Here is a 26,208-nt window from a genome sequence, read left to right on the forward strand (position 1 = left end):
TACCTGCCGGTCCTCCTGGCCCCCACCCAGCCTCGACGTGGCCTCCAGCCCAGAAGTGGGTTGTGCCCCCCACCATGCCGGGCAGCGGACAGTAGGGGGGAAGGGGGCCAAGGACTGGACCCCCCCAGCCTTCCCCTTTGTACGTATTCACTCCCGTTATTGTACATAGTTGCCTTGTCCCACCCCCCTAAGTAGTTGTTCCCCCATTCATGTTAAAGTTCATCGGTTTTGGTTTCAAGAATGTTCGGTTTATTTAAAACAAAACAAACGTGTTGTGCGCTCTGCGGTGTGCAGTGATGTGGGCAGTGTAGTGTGTGGTGGGTGGTGGGGGCGGGGGTGCGATGGGTGGCTCACGAGGCTGGCCCTGCCAGCGCTCACCCTGTAGCCTGGTTGAAATGGGCCCGCAGGGCCCCCAGACCTGGATCCCCTCGTGGTGGCAGGTGGCTGGGGGGTAGGCCATGCCAGCCTCCACAGCCCAGCCCTGCACGAATGCCACCTCCTTGCCTTCTGCCAGGCTGTGGCGTGCGCAGCATGTGTCCACAACCTGGGGGATGTTGGGGAGCCCCACATCCAGGCGGGTGAGGAGGCACCTTCAGTGGCCTTTGAGGCGGCCGAAAGTCCTCTCAACCACCTGGTGTGCATGGTTCAGGTGGGTGTTGAACCGCTCCTGGCTGGCGCTGAGGTGGCCCTTGTAGGGGCGCATGAGCCAGAGCTGGAGGTGGTAGGTTGCATCTGCCATGAGGCAGAGGGGCAGAGTGGTGTCCCCCAGAGGGATCTCCCGCTGGGCGGTGTAGGTCCCTGCCTCCAGCCAGTGGCACAGGCCCAAGTTCCTAAAAACCCAGGTGCTGCCAGGCCAGCCAACATATATGTCCTGGAAGTGCCCCCGGCTATCCGCCATGGCCTGGAGGACCACAGAGTGGTAGTCCTTCCTGTTCACAAAGCGTCCTCTGCTGTGCTCCGGGACATGGATGGGGATGTGGGTCCCATCCAGTGCCCCAAAGCAGCTGGGGAACCCCACGCCAGCAAACCTCACGATGGCCGCATCCAGGTCCCTGAGCTGCATGAGCCTGTGGAGCAGCAGAATGTTCAGCATGCAGCCCACCTGTGGAAGGGGGACGAGCACCAGTATGGGGTGTGCAGGGTGTGCTTGGCCCCCCTGGGGTCCCCTTACCTCCATGACAACAGCCCCGACGATGGCCTTGCCCACACCGAACTGCTGTCCTATGGATCAGTAGCTGTCTGGAGTTGCCAGCTTCCAGACAGCAATACCGACCCATTTCTTGACAGTGAGGGCACGCCGCATGGGGGTGTCCTGGTGCTACAGGGCAGGGGTGAGCTACTGATAGAGCTCCAGGAATGTCTGCCAGCTCATCCAGAAATTCCGGAGCCAGGGGTCGTCGTCCCACTCCCAAAGCACCTGCTGCTCCCACCACTCTGTGCTGGTGAGGTACCTCCATAGCCAGCGGCGTGCCCAGCAGGGGAAGGCTGGGAGGGCTATATGTTGGTGTGGGGCGGCTCCTTCATCCCCTGAGGAGGACAGCTTATCTTCCAGGAGATGCTAGGCAGCCTCCTCCATGGCACCGAGCAGGGTGGCCAGTGCCCTCAGGGCAGCCATGTGGGCTTCTGGCGGCTGCTGCTGCTTCTGCTGCATGCACGGGGTCTGAGAGTGGTTGTGGGCTCTGCGGACCTGTGCTGTGCAGGCCGTGTGTGCCTGGGAGGGACCCTTTAAGGGAGCAGCTTGTTGTTGCCCTGGAAGGGCTAGTTTGCCCTGTGACCCTGTCCGCAGGCATTCCTAGCTCCCGTATTCCAATTGGGGCTGCTTTTGTGTGTAGACGTTCCCCTGAGGGGCCTATTTCGATGTAATGCTTTCTTATGTCAGCTTAACTTCTGTGCCAGGAAAGATATTGGAGCAGTTAGATAAAGAAGTCATCTACAAGCACTTGGAAGGTGGTAAGGTGATAGGGAACAGCCAGCATGGATTTGTAAAGAACAAATCATGTCAAACCAATCTGATAGCTTTCTTTGGTAGGATAACGAGCCCTGTGGACAGAGGAGAAGTGGTAGATGTGGTATACCTAGACTTTTCTAAAGCATTTGATATGGTCTCCCATGATGATATAAAAAAAACTAGGCAAATACAATTTAGGTGAGGCTACTATAAGGTGGGTGCATAACTGGCTGGATAATCGTAAACAGAGGCTACATCTACACTAGCCAAAAACTTCAAAATTACCATGCAAATGGCAATTTCGAAGTTTACTAATGAAGCGCTGAAATACATATTCAGCATCTCATTAGCATACGGGTGGCCGCGGCACTTTGAAATTGATGCAGCTCGTCCAGACGGGGCTCCTTTTCAGAAGGACCCTGGCTACTTCGAAGTCCCCTTATTCCTGTGGGCAGATAGGAATAAGGGGACTTCAAAATTGCCAGGCTTCTTTCAAAAAGGAGCCCCGTCTGGATGGGCCGCATCAATTTCAAAGTGCCGCGGCTGCCCGCATGCTAATGAGATGCTGAATATGTATTTCAGCGCTTCATTAGTAAACTTCGAAATGGCCATTTGCGTGGTGATTTTGAAGTTTTTTGGCTAGTGTAGACACGGCCAGAGAGTAGTTCTTAATGGTTCTCAATCCTTCTGGAAAAGTATAACAAGTGGGGTTCTGTAGGGGTCTGTTTTAGGACTGGTTCTGTTCAATATCATCAGTGATTTAGATATTGGCATAGAAAGTACGCTTATTATGTTTGCAGATGATACCAAGCTGGGAGGGGTTGCAACTACTTTGGACGATAGGGTCATAATTCAAAATGATCTAGATAAATTGGAGAAATGGTCTGTGGTAAACAGGATGAAATTTAATAAGGACAAATGCAAAGTGTTCCACTTGGGAAGGAACAATCAGTTTCACACATCCAGAATGGGGAGAGACTGTCTAGGAATGACTACAGCAGAAAGGGATCTAGAGATTATAGTGGACCCCAAGCTAAATATGAGTCAAAAGTGTGAGGCTGTTGCAAAAAAAAAAAAAAAATGCAAACATGATTCTGGGTTGTGTTAACAGGTGTGTTGTGAACAAGACATGAGAAGTCATTCTTCTGCTTCACTCTGCGCTGGTTAGGTCTCAGCTGGAGTATTGTGTCCGGTTCTGGGCACCACAGTTCAAGAAAGATGTGGAGAAATTAGAGAGGGTCCAGAAAAGAGTGACAAGAATGGTTAAAGGGCTAGAGAATATGACCTATGAAGAAAGGCTTAAAGTATTGGGCTTGTTTAGTTTGGAAAAGAGAATATTGAGGGAGGACATGACAGTGGTTGTCACATATCTAAAAGGGTATCATAAGGAGGAGGGAGAAAACTTGTTCTTCTTGGCCTCTGAGGATAGAACAAGAGGCAACGGGCTTAAACTGCAGCAAGGGAGGTTTAGGTTGGACGTTAGGAAAAAGTTCCTAACTGTCCAGGTGGTCAAACAGTGGAATAAATTGTCAAGGGAGGTTGTGGAATCTCCATCACTGGAGATATTTAAGAACAGGTTAGATAGATGTCTATCAGAGATGGTTTAGACAGTACTTGGTCCTGCCATTAGGACAGGGGGCTGGACTCGATGGCCTCTCGAGGTCCCTTCCAGTCCTAGTATTCTATGATTCTATGCACCAGCCCTGGAGGATGCGTGGATGCTACGTGTCAAAATAGCGTATTTCAGTTTCGCTACTTTGAAATAAGCTATTTCGATGTAATGTCCCAGTGTAGATGTAGCTCCTATGACTTTTTTTTAAGTCATTCATTCTTAATTATGTGTAAGCCACATCCATACTCCAGTATTGTTCTGTGCTGTGAGATCACCAGGTTGCTGGGACACCTCCTGGAATGACTACCACCGGTGCTTTTGTAAGAGTAGGCAGGGGAGTTAAATTATTTCAGGGTGGGAGGGGTGCACGTAGAGTTAGAAATGGGAAAGAAAGACACAAAGGAAAAGGCAGGTTGGTTGAAGTACTTTACGTTTCTTTAAATAGCATCTGTCTGGAAGATCACTTTTTGCAGTGGATATCTCTTTTCGTGCAGAATACTCTAACATTATTATGTAGCATCTTTAACATACAGCACTATAATTAGAGCATTTAAAAATGCAAAGGTTGCTTTTAGATTACACGATTGTCAGGCTTACTCTTCCACTGATCTGTCACCACCCAAAAATGGCCATACTGGGTTGATCATTGCTCCATCTCCTCAATATTTTGATGCAAGCTATGGTCAGTGACAGAGCTTTATGGGGAGTACAATTTGGGGAGAGATCCACCCCTTCCTGCCTTCTGTGAGACCAAGATGTAGCATCATTTTAAGCATGGGGTTTCATCTTGAGTCTTTTGGCTAATAGCCATTGATGGAACTATCTTCCATAAATTTGTTCCTTTTTGAACCCAGTTATGCTTTTTGGCCATCACAACATCCCTTGGCAATGAGTTCACCATGTTAATTGTGTGTGGAGAAAAGTATTTTCTTTTGTTTGTATTAAACCTGCTGCCTGTTTAATTTCATTGGGTGACCTCTGTTTTTGTGCTCTGAATCAGGGTAAATACACACTTTCTTATTCACTTTTTCCACACGTTTTGTGGCAGTATTGCCTTTGTTAATTGTATCCTTTCCTAAACTAAACAGCTCATACCTTCTTTCCTTCTCCTTGAAGGGAAGCCATTCCATACCCTTGGTCATCCTTGATGCCCCTCTTTGAACCTTTTTCAGCTCCACTGTATCCATTTTGAGATTGAGCAACCAGAACTGCGCGCTGTATTTGAACTATGGGCATATTGTATAAATCTGTGATACTATGCTATTTGCGATGTTAGGAACTACTAGCACATTTGAGCTTAATGTGGGTGGTGGATGGAGTCCTGTGGCCTATCCCTGCCTCTGGAGTCCTGTTCTACCATGGCCAGAGAAGCATTAGGATGGTTAGAACCTTCTCAGCCATGCCCCATCCCTCTGGAGACGATAAGCATCTGCGGGGAAAGCTTGTAGCTTCCTGTAGAACCTGAGCTTTTTGTGTGCCCCAGGCAGGCAACTGAGGAGGTGGCACATGCTGTTCAGCTTCCTGGGTTCCTTAGTACGTGCCTCCTCTTCAGCATCCCCAGAACCAGCATGGAGCATAGCATAAGTAAAAAGTTCCCCCACATGCAGATCCCGCAGCTGGTGTTCAGTGTTGCAAGTGCCCCAGGGAAGGCTTAGCCTGCCTTGGTTTGTTATACATACCGCCCATGGAACTGAAGTTTTCAGAGAGCTACGCATAAGGACTCCAGGATCTTTCTTGTATAATAACAGCTAATTTAGAGCCCATCATTTTATATATGTAGTGGTGGTATCTTTTTTCCCCATGTGCATTACTTTGCACTCATCAATGTTGAATTTCATCTGCCATTTTGTCAGCTAGTCACCTAGTTTTATGATATCCCTTTATAACTGTGCAGTTGGCTTTGGATGCAACAATCTTGAATAATGTTGTATCATCTACAGTCTTCACTGTCCGCTTCCTTTCCACATCCATTGATGAGGATATTGAGCAGCATAAGTCCAAGTGCTGATCCTTGGGGGACATCTCATTCTTCACATCTTGCCATTGTGCAACTGACCTTTTATTCCTGCCCTTTCCTTTTCGTCTCTGAACCTGTTATAGACCCATGGAAGGACCTTCTCTCTGATCTTACAGGAGCCACTTCCTGCTGTCGCTTGCAATGAAGAGATGCCAGTGTAAGTGGAAACTGTTCACAATTTAGTGGAGGCACTGAATGAAGAATTGTGATAGACTGTGCACATGGATTTAATTAAGAAATTTTATTTTCTAATTTCTCCCAAAAATCACTTGTCAACTTTTACTTAAAGGAAGAGTAAGTTTTCTAAAACAATACTATCTATCCGTCACCCTGCAAATGCAAGCTGCAGTTCTGTGTCAGACTTTCTTTTGCTTGGCATAATTCACACGAAAAGAGACACTGACTATACTGCTCCTAATTATAAAGAGTAAAAATGAAGTGATGAATTTGTTGCTCTCAGCAATAAAGGGCATGCTGGAGATGTTACATTTGCATGATGAGATTCTGTGCTATGCCTTTAAGGAAGCTTAGCTCAGAGAGCAGTTCAGGTGACTGACTAGACAGTTCCTTGCAAAATTTTGACTTGCCTGGGGTCTATGGGAGTAGGTTTACACTGCAGTGATCAACCCCAGCATGAAATCTCAGAGCCAAGGCCAATTGCTTTGTGCTCCTGAGGCTCAGGCTGCATGGCTAAAATTAGCTGGGTAGAAATTTGGACTCGGGTTGGAGCCCAAGATCTGAGACCTGTTCTACTTGGGAGTCTCAAAGCCCAGGCCTGAGTCTGAACATCTACATTGCAATTTTATAGTCCAGTGATTCTGAGACCTAGCAGTTGGCCTTGGTCAGCCACTGTAATGCTGCAGGTCTTGACGTTATAGCCATACTCTAAGGCAGGGGTGAGCAAACGTTTTATGTCAGGGCTTACTTTTTGTCCCTGCAATTAGCAGCCCCTCCCCCACAATCCAAGCCAACAGAAATTTCAGTTAGGTTCGGGGGGAATTGGGGAACCTTTTGGCATGTATAAGAAAATCAGTATGTAGAATGTGAAAACTGTATTTAATCAGCATATAAATGTGAATACGCATACATAAAAAGAATAACCTATTTCAACGTTTTTAATTAGATGGGTGATTGTGCTGCACCCCCTCTTATGAAATTTCATTGCTACTAACTTTGTTTACCCCTGCTCTAACGTACTTCAGCCTCTTTGGGCTGTCTCTGGCAGCAGCATTGCATGGAATCAGAGTGGTGCAACTCAATGCCTTTCAGGACTCCTATTTCAGGGTTAGTGAGGGGATTGTTGGGTGAGAGTATCTGATCTGGGGAATCCTTCCTATGCCAGAGGGAGTGTTTATAAAAGGGCCCTAAAAACACAAAGGGCTTGTCTACACTTACCCCCAACTTTGAAGGGGGCAGGGTAATCAGGGCAGTGGGAGATTACAAATGAAGGGCTGTGGTGAATACACAGCACTTCATTAGGCTAATTCTCCCCCACAGCAATTTCAAAGCATCAAACTTTAAAGTGCTGGTATGCATGTAGCTGCGGGCACTTCAAAGTGTCTTTCTGCCTCAAAATTTTGGGGAGCAAAGGCAATTGGAAGTAGTGCAGGCACTTCGAAGTAACCACGGTTACACTCATGTCAGGACTTCGAAGTTTGATGTTCTGACATTGCTGCGGGGGAGAACTATTCACTGTAGCGCTTAATCGGGGCGATGGGAGATTACTAATGAACATGCCCACTCTGAAGTTGGGGGCAAATGTAGACCCAGCTGAAGAGTTGGAGAGAGGATGAAGATCCTCCCACACTGATCAGGGTAAATAGTGTTTGGGGGAAAAAAATGCAGAATTCAGTTTTACAAATAAGCAGGAATCTCACTGCAGAAATGTCTCTCTCTGTTGAATGGTAAAGTATTTAGAGCTGCTTGTTTCCGTAGAAACAAGTTTCACAGGAAACCCTGCACTAAACTGAACATGTCAGTTTTACTGAACTGGAAATTTAGGTTATCTCTGGAATTCAGCATTCATGCGTGGAGTTTAAAATGCTGTGTATTGTACCCTCTTTTTCAAACTTACAAAATATATGGTGAAGAGAAGAGGTTAGCTACATGCTTGGAATTTGGGACAAAGCAATGAGAAAGGTTAGTGTTTTAGGGTATCTTGGTTTTGAGGGAATTGCAGAAATACATTTTTGACTTAGCTGTCAAGTCAAAAGTTGCTTCTGTCTTACAACATAAGTTTTTCTTTTTAGAAGTGTTAATTTAATGTTTCTGTTTGTACATTGCTACAGTTGCTTTGCAGAGTCTGGTATTGGAGAGCTGGTGGAAGAGGTACTAAGGTGGTTTTCCTAATAAGCATTTTGGCAGGAAATTGGACTTATTTGTAGTTTGCATGCAGTTCACACAGAATGAATCTGAATGTATTTGCTCTTCCAGAATGGTATTTTAGTGTTGGTTGCAGTGAAAGTTTGTTTTCACATTTCTAATAATGCTTGTTGCAAAGACTTATTTGACATTGGAAAACGGAGACTGGTAATTTAAAAACAGTTGCGTGCTAACTGAATTAAGGTATGGTACTTTAATTGTAAAAGTCTCTGGCAGAAGCTAACAAAATGAATAAAAATTATGGGAAAAGAGCTTGAAGCATAATTTATTGTATTTATGTGTGTATAGTCATATTTTGATGAGAACATTTAATTTAGCTCCATGTCAGTTATGGGGCCATGGATATGTGAGGTAGAAGTCAGTTTTACTAACAGGAAAACAGACACAAATGTTCCCCAATTGTAATTGGAAAAGTAACTTCTGTATGGAAACATTTTTATAGATATAACCAGTGTTTTGTCAACATAGGCTGGCAAATAATATGGAGGCATCTGGTTGTTTATTTCATAGCTGAAGTTGCATTCTAAAGTGGGCTTACAATGGGCACATGAGTTTCTAAAGGGGAATATCACTCTGAAATTTTACAGAGGGGTGGTTTTGTTCCCTTGGAACTTTTGGTTTTTTTTCTTTATAAACTTTTAATAGGAAGCCTTTGAATTTAAGATGACATTTTTCTTGATTACCCCTTCACCCCTTTTAATTGTTGATAGCTATCTACAAAGGGCTCGACACAGGGGAGGCAATGTTGCAGTGAAAATTAGGTGGTTTTGGATTTAGGATTTTAGCAGTCAGTCATGTTACAGCTAAAACGTTGTGTCCTTCATGGCTGTGTGGGTAAGGATAGCAGGGAGGGTACATGTAAAATCCTGTGCATAAAGAGAGAACCTTTTCCATCAGTCTTTATTCGATAACAAAGAAGTGTTCATGGACAGCTGCTAACATTTTAAAAAAAAAAAAGAAATCCGCCAGCTGCACTTCTGTCCCTGGTACTAGTCTGTCCCCATCTCTTCCAATGCCCACTATCCTGTATTTAATTTAAAAACAAAAAATGAAATGTCACTGTGAACAAATAGTGTCGCCCTACATGCATCCTGGCTGATGCAAATCCACAGAAGTAATGAAAGGCCAGCAAGCAATACATGCCTTCTACTCTTCCATCCAGAAGCGCACACCTTATAGTTACAATGTCTTATCGTATGCTTCAGACCCTGGGTCTCAACCATAACTCTGTTTGCCAAAAATGCCAGACTTCCATCAACTTCTTTAACTCACCTTCTGCATACAACCATTTGCCAGTCTACTGTGCCACAGCATAGCTACCTGCTATACCAGACATCCACTACTAATATGGGTAAGAGTGCATGATCTGTCATACAGAAGTGTGAGAACTGGGAGGAGTTCCTAGCTGACGACTGACTCAGTGGCTGTGTCTACACTGGCACAAATCTTCGAAATAGCCATTCTAATGGCCATTTTGAAGATCACTAATGAGGCATTGAATTGAATATTAAGCACCTCATTAGCATGAGCACGCTTCTGGCCGTGGTGCTTTCAAACGTGCTCGGCGCGGCTACGTGAGGATCCTTTTCAAAAGGATCCCGCACATTTCAAAATCTCCTTATTCCCCTCACTAGTAATCTTCGAAATGGTTATTTTGAACATTTGTGCTAGCTAGCCTATGACAGATTTTGGTCTCTAATACGGGTCAAGACAAAGAAATGGAAATTAAAACAGCAGTGCAGTTAAATCTGTCAGAGCAATGTTTGTTACGTGGTGAAAGAAAATAACACACCACAAAGATGAGTTTGTTGCTGAAAGGAATTGAACCATAATTCCACTTTCCTAAGGCAATAGGGTCTGCAACATGGACAAGGACATAAGTGTTCAGGAAAATATTGAGACACATGTATATTGATCTAACTTAAACAAGAAGGAAGATACAGTAATTACTACAAGAATGCTTCAGAAATCCATGGGGGCAAGGGGGTGACTGGGTGAGTATGGAAAGCAAACGAATTAAATTCTCTGTTTTATTAAGAGTCGTGGTAACATGGGAACAGTTGGGACCTTTTATGTTCAATTTGGTGTTCAAATTTTCATGATGTAATGATGTTGCCAGATACAAGCATTAAAATCTTCATTTTAGAATCTGTTTGCCAGACATACTACACTATAGTAATTGCTGATTATGGACCACTGTTTGAAGATACATGAAGAGTGGCTGACAACCCTAAGGCTTGTCTACATTACCACCTTCCTTCGAAGGAAGGATGGTAATGAGGCTGTTCGGAGTTTACTAATGAAGTGCTGCCGTGCATAGGTAGCACTTCATTAAGCAAATTTCTCCCCCCCCCCCCCCCCCCCCCATGGCAACTCCGAAGTTTTAAACTCTTCAAAATTTTGAGGAGTAAGGGGATTTTGAAGATGCCCCGGCACTTCGAAGTACTGGCAGGTGAGCTGCGGCTAGACACGTGCTGTTACTTCAAAGTTTAAAACTTCAGAGTTGCTGCAGGGGGAATTTGCTTAATGAAGTGCTGCCTATGCACAGCAGCACTTCATTAGTAAACTCCGAACAGCCTCATTACCATCCTTCCTTCCAAGGAAGGTGGTAGCGTAGACACAGCCTAAATGAGGTATTGGAATTTTCGTTTAGCGCTGTCAGCAATCAAAGGGGTTGAGAATGCATGGAATTAAAATTAGTGAAGTATCTCCTGAGAGAATCTCATGGTAGATGGCAGAGGATGATCCATACCTATGCTAAAGATTCAAAGCCACATGTTTTAAGAAACAGTAGATGTTCAGAGCTGCTATTTTGAAATAGCTGTCATAGTGAAGCTTGTTAAGACTCCCTAGGAGCAACAGTCTGATTTGTATTTTGAATAAAAACAAAGCACAAAGTAGTTGTTTTGAATGTGCTTCACAGCACAGGTAGTCAACAATTTATTTCAAGGTTCAGATTTCTTGATCAAGGTAAAATCAAGGTCCAGACTCCAGAGAAAAAACTTTCACATTGCAGTAACCATAAAAATGAGATGTTTTCATGGTCAGGTCAAATGCATCCGCATTGTTCTTATCCCCTTCTTTATAGATGGGCACTATATTTGCTTTTTTTCCAGTCTTCTGGAATATCTATCTCCCATGATTTTCCAAAGATGATAGCTAAAAGCTCAGATACCTCCTCCATCAGCTCCTAGCATATTCTAGGATGCATTTAATCAGGCCCTGGTGATTTGCAGACATCTAACTTTTCAAAGCGATTTTTAACTGGTTCTTTTTTTATTTTGTCTTCTAGACCTACACCTTTCCCACTAGCATTCACTATGTTAGCCGTTCCTTCTTCAGACTTCTTGGTGAAGACTGAAAAAAAGTAGTCATTAAGCATCTCTGCCACTTCCAAGTTTCCTGTTACTGTTTTTAGTTCCTCACTGAGCAATCCGCTGACCCTATCCTCAGTCTTCCTTTTACTTCTAACAGCATTTATAAAAAGTCGTCTTGTTTCCCTTTATGCTTGTAGCTAGTTTGAGCTCATTTTGTGCCTCAGCCTTTCTAATCTTGCCCCTGCATTCCTGTGTTTTCCCTATATTCATCCTTTGTAATTTGTCCTAATTTCCATTTTATATGATGATTTTTTTTTATTTTGAGTTCATGCAAGATCACCTGGTTAAGCCAACGCGGTCTTTTGCCATATTTTCTATCTTTCCTACGCAGAGGAATAGCTTGCTTTTGGGCCTTTAATAATGTCTCTTTGAAAAACTGCCAACTCTCCATTGTTTTTCTCCTCAGTTTTGCTTCCCATGGGACCTTACCTATCAGCTCTTTGAGTTCACCAGAATCCGCCTTCCTGAAATCCATTATCTCTATTTTGCTGTTCTCCCTTCTACCCTTCCTTAGAATTGTGAACTGTGATTTCGTGATCACGTTCACCCAAACTGCCTTCCACTTTCAAATTCTCAACCAGTTCTTCCCTCTTTGTTAAAATCAAATCTAGAACAGCTTCTCCCCCGGTAGCTTTTGCAACCTTCTGAAATAAAAAGCTGTCTCCAGTACAGTCCAAGAACTTATTGGATAAGTCTGTGCCCCACTGCATTAGTTTCCTAACATATATATGGATAGTTGAAGTCTATAATGAAGATCTTGTGTAGGAAGATAGGCTGGTGTACCAGTTATCTGAGGAAACTCCTTAAAATACATACATGTTAAAGTTTATCAAACGAACATAGAATACGAGAGAGCTTCTGATGGCATGAGTATTCTGGTCACATTACTGACCATCTTTAGAGAGAGAGAGAGAGAGAGGGAAATAGAGAGAGAGCTGTGAAGCAACCATTTTATTTACTATACTACAGTGGGACTGAGACCTTGATCAGGATGTAGTCCCATTATGTACAAGACCTAAGACATAGACCAATTAGCAGCCTGGGGTGTGTTCTGTTCCTTAGAATCCTGGAATACTAGAACTGGAAAGGACCTCAAGAGGTCAAGTCCTGTCTGCTGCCCTCATGGCGAGACCAAGCACCCAAGTTTGTTTGGGTCAAACAGATAGGAAGCACTCTAGAGTGGCAATAGTCAGGGAGATGTTAGACTAAGCCTGTTGATCTAATGATGTCCATCATAGACCAGCTACATGCACTACTCCAGAAAGTCAGTGTCAGGTACACAACTCCAACTATGTGACTAACACAGCTGAGGTCAACATAGATTAGTCTGCCAGAGCTTGGCCCTGAATGGGGGCAAGGAGCAATGCCTGAGCCCATCTGTCTGCTGCAGGCAGGACCAAAAACCAAAGCCAAAGAGTTTCAGCCCCAGGCAGAGGGACTGTTAACTGAGCCCAAGTGCCCAGTTCAGTTTTTGGCCCCAGCAAGTCTGTTAGTTCTGGCAACTGCATTGAAGTGGAGTTGCGGCCCACTGTGGGGTTCTGGTGCCCAGTTTGAAAACACTGATCTTGTTCACTAGTTCTCTCTTCCGTTGATTCTCTTTGTCTATTTTCTGTTTGATTGCATGGAATTAATTATAGCAACTTAGTGTTTTAGCCAAAAAAAAGTCTGGATTTTATAACGTTCATCACCTAGGTAAATTATTTGCCACTCTTGTTCAATAATACATCTTGACATATGACTTACTTGACACAGAGGTCCTACTGAAATAGTATATTCTCGGTGGTCTCTTTGAAGCTATACTTATACATTGGGGTTGTTCAGCATTCAGAGCTCTGAAACGTAAATAAAATATAATTAATGGTGGGGGGTTGTCTGTGTTGTTCTTTTCTTACATGAGTCATAATTAAGGAAGAATAAAATAGATGCTAACTTAATCTTTTAGGCCAATGAAATGGGTAGGGCAGCTGAGACCCTTATGTTCAATTACTTACACATTTTTGTACTTCAGCCTGCTCTTCTGTTGAAGCAAAAGAACATTAGAATGGCCATACTGGGTCAGACCAAAGGTCCATCGAGCCCAGCATCCCATCTGCCGACGGCGGCCAATGCCAGGTGCCCCAGAGAAGGAGAACAGAAGACAATGATCAAGTGATTTATCTCCTGCCATCCATCTCCTGCCCTTGTTCTGAAGGCTAGGGCACCATACTTTATCCCTGGCTAATAGCCATTTAAGGGCCTAACCTGCAAAAATTTATCAAGCTCTTTTTTAAACCCTAATAGAGTCCTGGCCTTCACAGCCTCCTCGGGCAAGGAGTTCCACAGGTTGACTGTGCGCTGTGTGAAGAAAAATTTCCTTTTATTAGTTTTGAACCTACTACCCATCAATTTCATTTGGTGTCCCCTAGTTCTTGTATTATGGGAAAAGGTAAATAATTTTTCTATATTCACTTTCTCCACACCATTCATGATTTTATATACCTCTATCATATCGCCCCTCAATTGCCTCTTTTCCAAACTGAAAAATCCCAGTCTCTCTAGCCTCTCCCCATATGGGACCCTTTCCAAGCCCCTAATCATCTTAGTCGCCCTTTTCTGAACCTTTTCTAATGCCAATATATCTTTTTTGAGGTGAGGAGACCACATCTGTACGCAGCACTCAAGATGTGGGCGTACCATAGTTTTATATAGGGGAAGTATGATATCTTTTGTCTTATTATCGATCCCTTTTTTAATAATTCCTAACATCCTATTTGCCTTACTAACCGCCGCTGCACACTGCGTGGATGTCTTCAGAGAACTATCCACTATAACTCCAAAATCCCTTTCCTGATCTGTCGTAGCTAAATTTGACCCCATCATGTAGTACGTGTAATTTGGGTTATTTTTTCCAACATGCATTACCTTACACTTACCCACATTAAATTTCATTTGCCATTTTGCTGCCCAATCACTCAGTTTGCTGAGATCTTTTTGTAGTTCTTCACAATCCCTTTTGCTTTTGACTGTCCTGAACAACTTGGTGTCATCTGCAAACTTTGCCACCTCACTGCTTACCTCATTTTCTAGATCATTGATGAACAAGTTGAACAGGATTGGTCCCAGGACTGACCCCTGGGGAACACCACTAGTTACCCTCCTCCATTGTGCAAATTTACCATTTATTCCCACCCTTTGTTTTCTGTCTTTTAACCAATTCCCGATCCATGAAAGGACCTTTCCTCCTATCCCATGACCACCTAATTTACATAAAAGCCTTTGGTGTGGGACCGTGTCAAAGGCTTTCTGGAAATCTAGGTATATTATGTCCACTGGGTGCCCCTTGTCCGCATGTTTATTAACCCCTTCAAAGAATTCTAACAGATTAGTTAGACACGACTTCCCTCTGCAGAAACCATGCTGACTTTTGCCCAACAATTCGTGCTCTTCTATGTGCCTTGCAATTTTACTCTTTACTAGTGTTTCTACTAATTTGCCTGGTACTGATGTTAAACTTATCGGTCTATAATTGCCAGGATCTCCTCTAGAGCCTTTTTTAAATATTGGTGTTATATTGGCCGTCTTCCAGTCATTTGGTACCAAAGTGGATTTAAAGGATAGGTTACAAACCACTGTTAGTAACTCCGCAATTTCACATTTGAGTTCTTTCAGAACCCTTGGGTGAATACCGTCTGGTCCTGGAGACTTGTTACTATTCAGCTTATCAATTAATTCCAAAACCTCCTCTAATGTCACTTCAATCTGAGTGAGTTCCTCAGATTTGTCACCTAAAAAGGCTGGCTCAGATTTAGGAACCTCTGTGACATCCTCAGCCGTGAAGACTGAAGCAAAGAAATCATTTAATCGCTCCGCAATGGCACTGTCTTCCTTGATCGCTCCTTTTATATCTTTATCATCCAAGGGCCCCACTGCTTTTTTAGCGGGCTTCCTGCTTCTAATGTATTTAAAAAACATTTTACCATCGTTTTTTGAATTTTTGGCTAGCTGTTCCTCAAACTCTTTTTTGGCTTTTCTTACTACATTATGACACTTAATTTGGGAGTGTTTATGTTCCTTTCTATTTTCCTCACTAGGATTTGACTTCCACTTTTTAAAAGCTGCCCTTTTCTCTTTCACTGCCTTTTTAACATGGCTGTTTAGCCATGGTGGTTCTTTGTTAGGTCTCTTACTGTGTTTTTTTTATTTGGGGTATACATTTAAGTTGGGCCTCTAGTATGGTGTCTTTAAACAGTTTCCATGCAGCTTCCAGGGATTTTAGTTTAATTACTCTACCTTTTAGTTTCTGTTTAACTAGCTTCCTCATTTTAGTGTAATTCCCCTTTTTGAAATTAAATGCCAGAGTGTTTGACCGCTGCGGTGTTCTTCCCAACACAGGAATATTAAAAGTTATTATATTGTGGAAAAGACAGAGCTTGGGCCTTTCAGCACAAGTATTTAATATTGTCCAGAATTATACTTGAGAGAATGTACAACTTTTTTATTAAATTAAGTCTGCAAACAATATTTAAATTGGTTAAGAATATTTCTCACCTGTAACTCTTATGTGGTAGCCCTTTGGTGTTTCTCACACAAACTTCTATACTTATAGCTTTTTCAAAATTTTGAGGAAATGTTTATCTTGTTCCCCCGCCTGTAGACATACTTCCCTCCAACTTTGTCGTAAGGTGAGTCTTCAGTCCTTTTTGCAGTGTGTATCTGTCCCTTCCTATACTTACAGATGAAGTAGGGTGGTAGTTCCATGGTCTTCTCTCAACACCACTGCAGTGCTTCTGTAAGTCAAACTCTCAAACCAATGGTTACTTTGGCTCCTCTGGTTCCTAGTAAGATAAGAAACAACATCCTGTGAATCCAAAGAGATGGTCACAGTTCCTAAGACCCTGACCTTTCAGGGGACGCGTCCATCTTATTTCTGTCTGGTTCAGCTGCTGAGTTGCGCAAGGCTGTCTCCAGCCACCCCTTTTCATAGCCTTTTCTGCTCTGAACTCAAGTTGGCTCATCTTCAGCTGGTACTTACGGGTTTGTTCTGCTAGGCTGTTTCACCCAAAGTGAAAGCTGCCTAGATTTTCTTGTCTGGTGGCTGTTATATGCGTGTGACTTCTAGATTTGTGAAGAAAATCAAACCAAATGTAAGAGGCATACAAGAAAAGACAGATTAATATTGACATTTCATGTGAGTAGAAAGAAGCATTTGGAAGGAAATCTGTTGCTTCTTTCTGTGATGCACGATCACTCTGCCTCCATTCCTGTTCTTGTCAGTGCAGTCATGGTCACATGGTACCAGTTAGTGTTGTTGTCTTCTCTTAGGAATTCTTACAAAATAACGTATGAAAAATCAACAGCTGCAAGCTAAGGCACACATTTCATTAAAGGGTCATTTAACAAAATTAGCCATAGCTCATTAATATGCAGATCACTAGATTAGTCAAACAGCAGCATTACAGCAAGTAGATTTCTTGGACAAGTGTTCACCCTGAGATGCACTGTGAAATAGATAATTTTTTGCTTCCAAATTTAACCCCCCATAAAGGATGAGATTTAAAGTCAAGTGTTTTTCATGAATCCTTGAACAGTTTGATTTACCAATCTTAAAAGCTTTTTTTTAAAAAAAAAAAAAAAGCCTAATAAGCTTGGGCATCTTCATTTAAAAATAAAACTATTAACTGTAAGGTCAAGTGGCATGTGTTTTTTGGGTTAACTGTGAAATATGAAGTCAAGGGAGAATGAAGTAACTGCTCAAATTATCTTTCAGCACATCTTATTAATGGAAACTATTCTTTTACACAAGAAGTTCTGTCTCCTGGAATCCTGGAGGAAGCAACCATTATTTAGTCAGTAGAACACAACTTCCTTTCATTGCCAACTTCCCCAAGTACATTTCACCTTGTGACGTTTTCTCAGGAGGCAGGGAACTGGGAGCAGCAAGATGGCATTTAATCTCCTTCCATATTCTTCTGGGTAGAGTTAGTTTCAAGGAAGGTATTACTTTCCTAGCATATAAAGTCATCTTCAAGGAAGGAAACAGAGGTCCCACCCTAATAAGTTCATGTTTTTTCTGGTGCTTGAGCTGAGAGAGCGCATTCAAGCATTTTAAGGCGTTTTCCTTGGACTTCTGTCCGCAGAAGACAAGGTGGGTGCCCAAAATTACTTGTGCATTTATGGCTGAACTCATAAGAGAAATCCTTCCCAATGATTGTTGGATTTGAGGCAAGGCTTCCTGCCACTCCTCTCTCCACAATAATAGAGAACATCCAGTACAGTTATCCCAACTGGTCTCCGAAGCCACAGGGGAATTACCGCATTGTTCAGAGACAAAAGGAAGTGTGTGAAACAGAAGCTGCCCTTACGGTGACATCGAGAGGTTTTTGTCTTCTCTCTCTGTACCAGAGAATTGCATACCTGTGTGGATGTGTGTGAGAGAGACCCCTGCAAGGTGCGCTAGAGAGGTCTCTCTCTGAGACCCAAGACCCTCATAATGCCAACTATCAAGGGGGTGCCGAGAGGTTACAGGAAGGGATGTTGTTAAGTGGTAAGCCTCACTCTTAACAAATGGGGCTTATCAGTTACATTTATCTGTTGGCAGCTGGAGCAGCCCATTGCCGGCAGGGGTTGCTTCAGCACCATAGGGCCTGCCACAGGGCAAGGGTATTCAGTCTGGCCAGAGCAGCCCTGGTCTGTGGTGAACACAGGGGCGTGCTGTGGGAAGGGATGTTCCAGATCATTTAGAGCAGCCCCCTTCCACAGCCAGGGGGAAGCCCTCGGTCTGCCCTCCTCCACTTAATCAGTTAATTGGTTAAACTTAACATTTAACCAGTTAACTAATGAAACATGATTTTACATGCTTACTTACAGGCCTGTCTTGATTCTGGTGTGTATGCTGTGGTTCAGCAAAGAATGTTGTATGGGCTTTAATGAAAGCTCAAGACACAGTGATTATCAATGTCCCAGTGAAATGTGTGTACAGCTACTATGTAGGAAGTTAGGTTTTTGTATATATACTGCAAACATGTTCTTAAAATCTGTCAATTTTAGTCTCCAGAAAAAGTGAAAAACAAGTCTTCTGTCTGATAATGGATAGCTGAATAATCATCACATGTAAATGAACATTGCCTTGTTTGCAGTGGGTCACCTCTCACCACTGTGAAATGAACCAAAAGAAGGATTGTGAGGACTGCAGAGGAAGAAACTGAACAGGAAGAGAAAAGCAGAGGGAGATCCCTTTCCAAGGGGAATGCTTCAGAGGTTTCCTCCACTACATCTGGGAGAGTTAAGAAAACACCCTAGTCCCTGAGTGAAAGGTAATAATAGGACAGTGCTTTGGCTTCAGGAACAAAGGTGTCAGCGAGGATTGGTTGAAAATACTGCAGAGGAATTTGCGTGAGAGAAACTTCAGGCATGTGAATAAATGTAGTTTCTTACTGTCTCAAGGAAGGGACTTAGGATTTTGTTTCATATGTAAGCACTTGTTTCCAATATTCTTACTCCTTATCACTTGCATCTTTAATCTTTGATCATAAACTTCTTCCCACTATAAATATATTTGAGAACAGTAGTATTCACCAAAGTGCTGGTCCTGAGTTGTATCTTGCAGGCTGGAGCATTCTGTTCCTTTGAGACTAACAGGCCTGTTAATTCTGAGCACATTCAGTGAAAAAGGGACAGATCATAATATAGAAAACTCCAGGGGGGTGGCATGTGTCTATTGCTACCAGTACAGAGGGCAAAGCCTGAGAGCACCTGTAAGGTAGAATTTATGATGCACAGAGTCTGTTGCCTTCAGGGAATTGAACCACAGCAAACAGAGACAAGATTCATTCATACTCAGGGCAGTTTGGATGTCCTTGGAGTGTCAGTCCTCCTCTTGTGGTGTAGAACTTCTCTCCTGGGATGACAACATATGTGTTAGAGGAGATCTGAGGAGCAATGGTGGTGGCCTCTGTTTCATCTTGAGTCATATGGGCATTTCTTGGGAGTCCTCTTGGATCCCTACTTCCTTCTGAAATAAAGGAGAGCAAGAGGAAAGGGTAATAAAGACAGTGGCATCATTTGCTTCTGTTTTGCCCCCATTTATCAAGTTGATAGGCTCCTGGGAAGAGATCTCATTTGTTCCAATCTGGCTGTTGCATGAGATTTCTCCTCTTTGCTCCAGGCTCTGGCTACCCACCTGGAGTTCTCTCTTTTGTCCTCCCTTTGCTCACAGGAAGTGAGAGACTCCTCTCTGAGTGCTTGCAGGAGAGAGGCCTCTGATGATATCCAAGGGGCCTGCTGAGACCACCCTTGGAAATAGAGCTAGTAGATGAATGGTCACATTTTTCATAATGGGCACTATGAGTTAATGGAACTGCATGGTTTGTGGGTATTTTCTATTGCACATATAAATTACTGCGATTAAAAATTAAAATAAAACAGTGCAATAAATGTTGGATTTGTGAGGGCAAATCTGGAGCCTTGTTCACTCTGTGATCCTGTATTAATTTTGTTAGTGGTGTGTGTTGCTTGCTATTGGAGTTAAAAGGCAGAGCTGCGGGTGGCGGGGAATTATCTTTTAGTTTATTGCCTCTTAATTCTAGAAGCAGGAGAGAAACCTAGTTCTACAAGCTTAGTTCTGGTAGCAACTTGTATAAAGTAAGTCTCCCTATTCATCTATTCTGTGGATCCAGGGATGCCTCTGTCCTCATATGAGGTATTGCTGAAAGTAGAATTTTGCCACCTCTGTTTATGAATGTGTGTTTCAAAATAGCACCCCAGGTTGGCCAGAAATGGGCTCAGTGCCAAGAGAGTTCAGTCATTCAGAAACATTTGTGGGGCAGGGACAGGAAGTTGTTCTATGCAAGAACTGGTGCTTAAGGGAGGCTAAAATGTTTAGAAATGTGACAAACCGTATTCATGCCAAAATTTAGTTTAGATATCTGGTAGCTCATGTTTTTACATTGTGTGAGCTTTTCCAAGTTACAGGTCCAGAAAAACATTGATGTTGACTGGAGTTTGTCTTGTAAAACATGGTACAAGAAGAACAAAAAGGTTCCAGTGGTTCAGGCTCTAATGCAGGACTCACATTTTTCTCCTCCTTTTTGACCATGGGCTGTTCAGTTGGCACCTCAGTTTCCCATCAGTAAAATGGAGATGACAGGACTTCATTGCCCTCGTGGGTGTTTTGAGGATAAAATGTTAAACATTATGAGGGGCTCAGATACTGTATTAATGGGAGCCATGTTAATACCTATGATAGGGCTGCTTAAGGTAAATTTTCAGTTAGGCTTGAGCCTTTTTTCTTCCTTTGAAAGCACCTTATGGCACTGTTGTCATGTTATGAATTTCTTGGTAGTGACTGCTAAAAGATCAGTGTGGCAAGCACCATCAGTATGGATTCCCAGGGTGTCTTTCTGTTTTCCAGGTTTATCAGCCCAAACTGACACAGACTGCCTTTTTTCTCCTCTTTCCACCCCACTCCATGGTTTCTCATAAAACCAGAGCAAAAATATCTGCTTATAACAAAGCTGATGCTTCTTTTAAAAAGGAAGGTTAAAGTGTAAAGCATGGGCCATGTCTACACTAGCCTCAAATTGCTCATGGGAATAAGGGGACTTCGAAGTAGGCGGGGTTCTTTCGAAAAGGAGCCCTGTCAGGACGAGCCGCCCGGCAGCGAAGCATGTCAATTTCAAAGTGCCGCGGCCGCCCGTATGCTAATGAAGCGCTGAATATGTATTTCTGCGCTTCATTAGTAAACTTTGAAATGGCCATTTGCATGGCCATTTCGAAGTTTGGGGCTAGTGTAGACATAGCCATATTGAGGCATCCATATAATACAGCTGTAAACTGTTCAGATGCACATAAATCATTGCCAATTATTTTACAGGTTTTCCATGTTCTGCCTGAATTCAGGTGCTGGGTTCTTACTAGTAGAAAATTTCAGAGATTCCTGATTTGTTTCAAAGACTCTTCCACACAGATGTAACTTTTCAAAGGATGAGATCACTCATTGCCTGGAACCATGTGAAAATTGGGAGGCTATAACACTCCTGAATTTGCACATGATACACAGACATGTATAAGCAAAGCTATAATTACAAATTGAATTAAATAGTGTGGAGGTGTTTAAAGGAAAGAATGGTATTAAAAAGAAGTTTACAACACTAATATCTGGCTGACAGGGCTCAATAACAGGTACCAGACAACTAAATTTCTATAAACTATGCAAGCGTACCAGAGCATGTTCTTATGTGAATGCCAGATATATGGAATATCTATCCTATGGCAACCTTTCTACATGTAATACCTATAATATTAAAAACTTGATAAAGGGAATAAAGTTAAGCTGTTTAAATATGACAGTAGAGGAAAAGCTGATACATTGAGGGGGCATCTCTTCTCAGTTCATTTTATTACTCCATGCCTTAGTTATCTTTATTATACTGATTAGTCTCCACAGGGATCCATGCGTTTTCAGGGCAACTTGCTTTTTGCCAGCCATGTAATGGTGCAGAAATTAAACATTGAGCACTTTGCTGAATAAAACAATCCTTTATGAAGATGAATAATTCTTATTTTAGAAATTGAGAGAAAGCAAAACTTTTTTAAGTAATTAAAATAACATGAAGCTGTTCACATACAGGTAAAACCTGGATGTATGCACTCCTGTGAGAATGATGAGGTCACTTTTCTAATTCTCTGTTTGTAGAAAGATCAAATGAAAGGCAGTATCTAGGTACTTAGTTGAGTTTGAGGATACATTAGCAGGTTTAATTCTCAGTGTTTTTGCTTTATCTATACTTAAACCAGATATTTGACACTTTAATTATTGAAGGCCTTGCATTTAATACTTTGTTTTACATATGCAAATATTACAATCTTATAAAATTTTAAGCTCTTGCACAGCACTTTCAAACCATAAATCTCAGATTTTTACAAAAAATGTACTATTTCCCTTTTCTAGATGGGTAAACTAAGGCACAGAGAAGTGAAGCAAATTTCCCCAAGATGTTGTGTATCATAATATGCCTTGGAATCAGACTAGTACAATGTGGCTGTTCCTGGCCAGAGGAAAGTGAAATGCCCATCAACATCAATAAAAGCAGGGTGGGTTTCAGTGACAGAAATAGTATTGAAACAAAATTTTATTTTTATATAAATTCATCCTAAGAGGCACCGAGCTGAAAGGGCTGCATTAAGCATACATACCACTTAAAAAATGTGCTGTGACTATCACCTGCATTTTTTTTTTCCATGACTCAATACAGCTGTACAGATTTTCTTTAACCCGCTGGCCTGTGTGAATGCTATAAGAAACAACATAGCTGTGGCAATGCATGGCCTGTTGTTACAAAGCAAACTTCATTAGAAATGGGCCTCTGCATCAGGGGTTGGGGCTGTTGGGTCAGAGCTCCATAGCTGGGGACTGGAGCCACATGGCGGAAGTCAGGTTCAGCACCTGCTGCCTGCTACCACAGCCCAGCTTGGCATTCAGATCCCCCAGACTGGAGCTCACAGCTGCACAGCCAGGGCTGGGGGGGTCACTATGCAGAGCCAGTGCCTGCCACCATGTGGCCAGAGCACAGGGGTTCAGCACCCTCTGTCACATGGGGAGCCTGGGACTGGCACCCTCTACCCTGTGGCTGGAGGCCCCTGCCCAAAACTGGGAGTCGGCACCTGTCATTCTACAGCTGGAGCTAGGGATGGTGATGCCAGGATCCTAAAGTCTAAGTACCTCATGTCTGAAGCCTGCAGACCACCCCTGCCCCCACAAAGTGAGCTGAGTGTCCTTGCTCCTGCCGTCTTGTTCCCCACCTGTCTCCAGAGGTCGTATAGGGCAGCGCACCCAAGACAACAGGGAGGGGGAGAGCAAGGGACTGATACTTCGTCATCTCTTTCCACCGCTGTCATCTCTTTCTGCCCCCATCACTCCCCAGAGGCCATCTGGGCCACATGAAAAGCCCACGGTGGACACATTTGAGAAGTGCTGAGCTAGAGAGCCCAGGACTGGGATATAGGGCCCTGGAGAAAGAGAGAGAGAGATTGAGCCAGGAACTCCATGGAGCCCTTAACTTCTCTATTGGGCTAGTGTTTCCATAATTTACCATATTTTTTAGAAACTTTGTGCCTGGCTTTCCATCTGTGAGTCTTTGGTCAACAATTCCTCCTAAATGGTAAGCTAGGATGACCACATTTGTTATGTACTTTCCTCTTATCATAACTTCAATGAAGGTCAGGGTTTAGTTGTGCCAAGACAATGGGATGTGCTTGGAATTTGATTTTCTCATAAAATGCTAAGCGGGGGGTGTCTCATGAGGGACAGGAATACTGCAGAATGACCACAGGGTGCAGCAAGGGGCCAGTGATGGGACCTGCACAGCTATAACCCCATTGGGCCAGTGGGGGGCAGAGGTGGGAATGAGCAACTTGCTGCTATATTTTTCAGCGTTTGTGTGACTGTCCCCCCTATGGGGGATATTCACCCCTCCGACTGTGCCCTCTGAATCTGCTGTGGACTGGCACTTCTCACCTGGCCCCAAGCTGTTGAGGTTGCCCTTTCTGCGTACTGAATGCCTCAAACCAAGCCCCATCCCAGAACAATGGGTTAAATAGAAAACTGCTCTGATTAAGGATTCGAGTAACACCAGGTAAACCCTCCTAGTAGTTAATAAAAAGAAATAGCCTGAAAAAAATCAGAGTAAAACAGTTGCTGCTGTGCGTGTACTTATACTGAGGAACGTAGAGTAGAGGAGTGGAAAAAGCATTTAATTCAGTGAAGATGAACAGTTAAGAGAAGGCTGGTAAATATTCAAATGCACCGTTAGGCCAACAGTCTCTTTAAAGCGGTGGTGTGTAATGGGAATGGAAAGATCAGCACACATGTGAGTGTGTCCTGTCTATATTCACCACAGCCCTCTCCTCCCCCAACAGCCAGGCTCCCCCAGCCACCCTCTAAATAAACGCTGGTGACTCAGCAGAGCCACTGGAGTCACCGCTGCCACTGGAGTGGCTTGGGCCGGGGCCGGGGCTGCGGCTGGGGCCGCCACTACGCGCTTCTCCCACCAGGGATGGGGTGCGTGCATGGGCAGATGGCACTCATCTGCGGCTCCATGAGGAGCCGCATGTAAAGGTCCCATGAGTCAAATTGCCACATTGTGGTGCCCCATTCGCCGCACGTGGCAGATGGTGACCCTGCTGGACACCCACGGTCTTAAAGAAATGTACATATGAAATTATGTGGTGCGCTTTCCACAAACAGCCTTACTGTACCCCTTATAGTTACCCATTCAGTTAACTCAGAACTGAGACCATGAATTCCTTTCCTCTTCCTGTGATAAATTAGTATCTTGATGAATCAAGCACCAAAGAAGACCATCAAATATGTGGGTGGTACAAGCGAGTACAATTACAATTAAGAGCTAAATTCTCTCCTCACGTTCAGCCTGACTATAGCAAAAGCAAGCATTCTGATAAATTTACTAGACTGTAGAACTGTCTCCCAAAGGAAGTAGTGGGAGTCATTGCTTGTTACTTTTAAAAAGAAGACTGGATGAAAGCACTGAAAATGAGCTTTGGATGGTAGTGTGGTGGATGGTGTATGACTTAGACACTAGAGATGGACAAGATCTATGAATCAAGTATTCTAAAGTAAGAAAACATTGATTTCTTGGAAATAAAAATGTAGAGGGTAAATGAGCTGTTATCAGACAGAATTTTAAAACTAGGCTCAGCCAAACTGTCTTGAAAGTGGTTCTAATAACATTGGGGATTTAAGCCGTCACAGAGGACGTCAGGCATAAATCCAAAAAGTAGTATTTTAACTAACAATGTAACTACAGTGTTGAGGCTAGTGGAATTGCATTGCCTTTGTGTCTGCAAAGAGTGAATTTTCCCATGTAACAGTTGAATTGGCAAAAAGGTTAATGTGCGCCTAAGAAGGAGGATACTGCTGGGTTAAGGTCTGTCGAATTGCTTGCTTAAGCTCTTATGGTTTAGTGTTTCCAAAATGTATGGGTTCAATGCAGCTCTCCCCAGTGCTTGTTCAGTCTGCTGCAGAGATTTGTGCTGCTGTCTCATCAGTGCTTCACATTAATTTAATAGTGATGCAGCAGACAAATCAGTGCACAGAGGAGAGAAGTTTTAAGTGGTCCTGAAGTAATTAACATTCATGACTCTTGCTTCCAGCAGCATCCGCCAAGCCTGAGCATTGCAGGGGGAGAGTGCTCTCTCACCACCTTTTGTGCCGATAGGGGGTCTGTGTGAAGTAATTGAAATGCAGGGCTGTGAAGCACTGCTGTAGTTGGTTTTTTCTTTCTAAAGCAGGAGAGAACATGGATCTTTTTTGTTTTCCAAGAGAATGAGATGTTAACTGAGAATTGAAGAAATGGCCCTAGAGGAATTGGTGCAGAGGTTAATTGTGGTTTCCCAGTGCGCTGGTAGGAGGAGCTGCTGGTCTGAAATAATGTTTTGTTGATGCTATTATTGATTTTAGGTTTTTTTTAAGTAAATCTGTGTGACTTGAATAGCTTTCTGTATGATCAGCTATGTAATTAGAGTGTTTGAAGTTATTCATGTAAGCCCAATTCCTGTTTGGGTTGACAATGTTTATTTTAGTAACATTTCATTGTGTCTAGAAGGGAATTAATTAAGCCAAGTTTAGAAATATCTTTAATAGCTTTGAGTTCTTAGTTGCTAACACAGTCAAATAGTATAAACTAGTCTTGATTGTTTTGCTGTTCAAACCAAACTGCGGCTAAGGAATGAGGGGCGGGGGCAGGGCAGGAGAGAAGACTGTAAAGCAAGCTTTAAAAAGCTGCTATGTTAAATAATTAAAATCTAAGCCACAGCAACCTCTGTTTTAGGTAGTTCTAAATTGTAATTATAAGAGGATGAAGCTACGACTCCATTA

General features: G+C 43.2%; 1 protein-coding gene across 3 annotated transcripts in view; it reads left to right on the forward strand.

Annotated features, from left to right (window-relative positions):
* Positions 1-7,561: 7,561 nt before the first annotated feature.
* MCF2L (MCF.2 cell line derived transforming sequence like) overlaps positions 7,562-26,208 on the forward strand; it is a 216,286-nt gene continuing 197,639 nt past the window's right edge. The window contains exon 1 of one of the 3 annotated variants that reach the window (XM_074990650.1): positions 7,562-7,716. The gene's annotated coding sequence lies outside the window, so the exon portion shown is untranslated. Of the gene's footprint in view, positions 7,717-25,707; positions 25,736-26,208 lie in introns of those variants that run through there. The other 2 variants (XM_074990633.1, XM_074990669.1) reach the window with 2 other exon arrangements.

This window comes from Carettochelys insculpta, chromosome 1 (assembly GCF_033958435.1).
Source record: "Carettochelys insculpta isolate YL-2023 chromosome 1, ASM3395843v1, whole genome shotgun sequence".
In the NCBI taxonomy this organism is placed as follows: Eukaryota; Metazoa; Chordata; order Testudines; family Carettochelyidae; genus Carettochelys; species Carettochelys insculpta.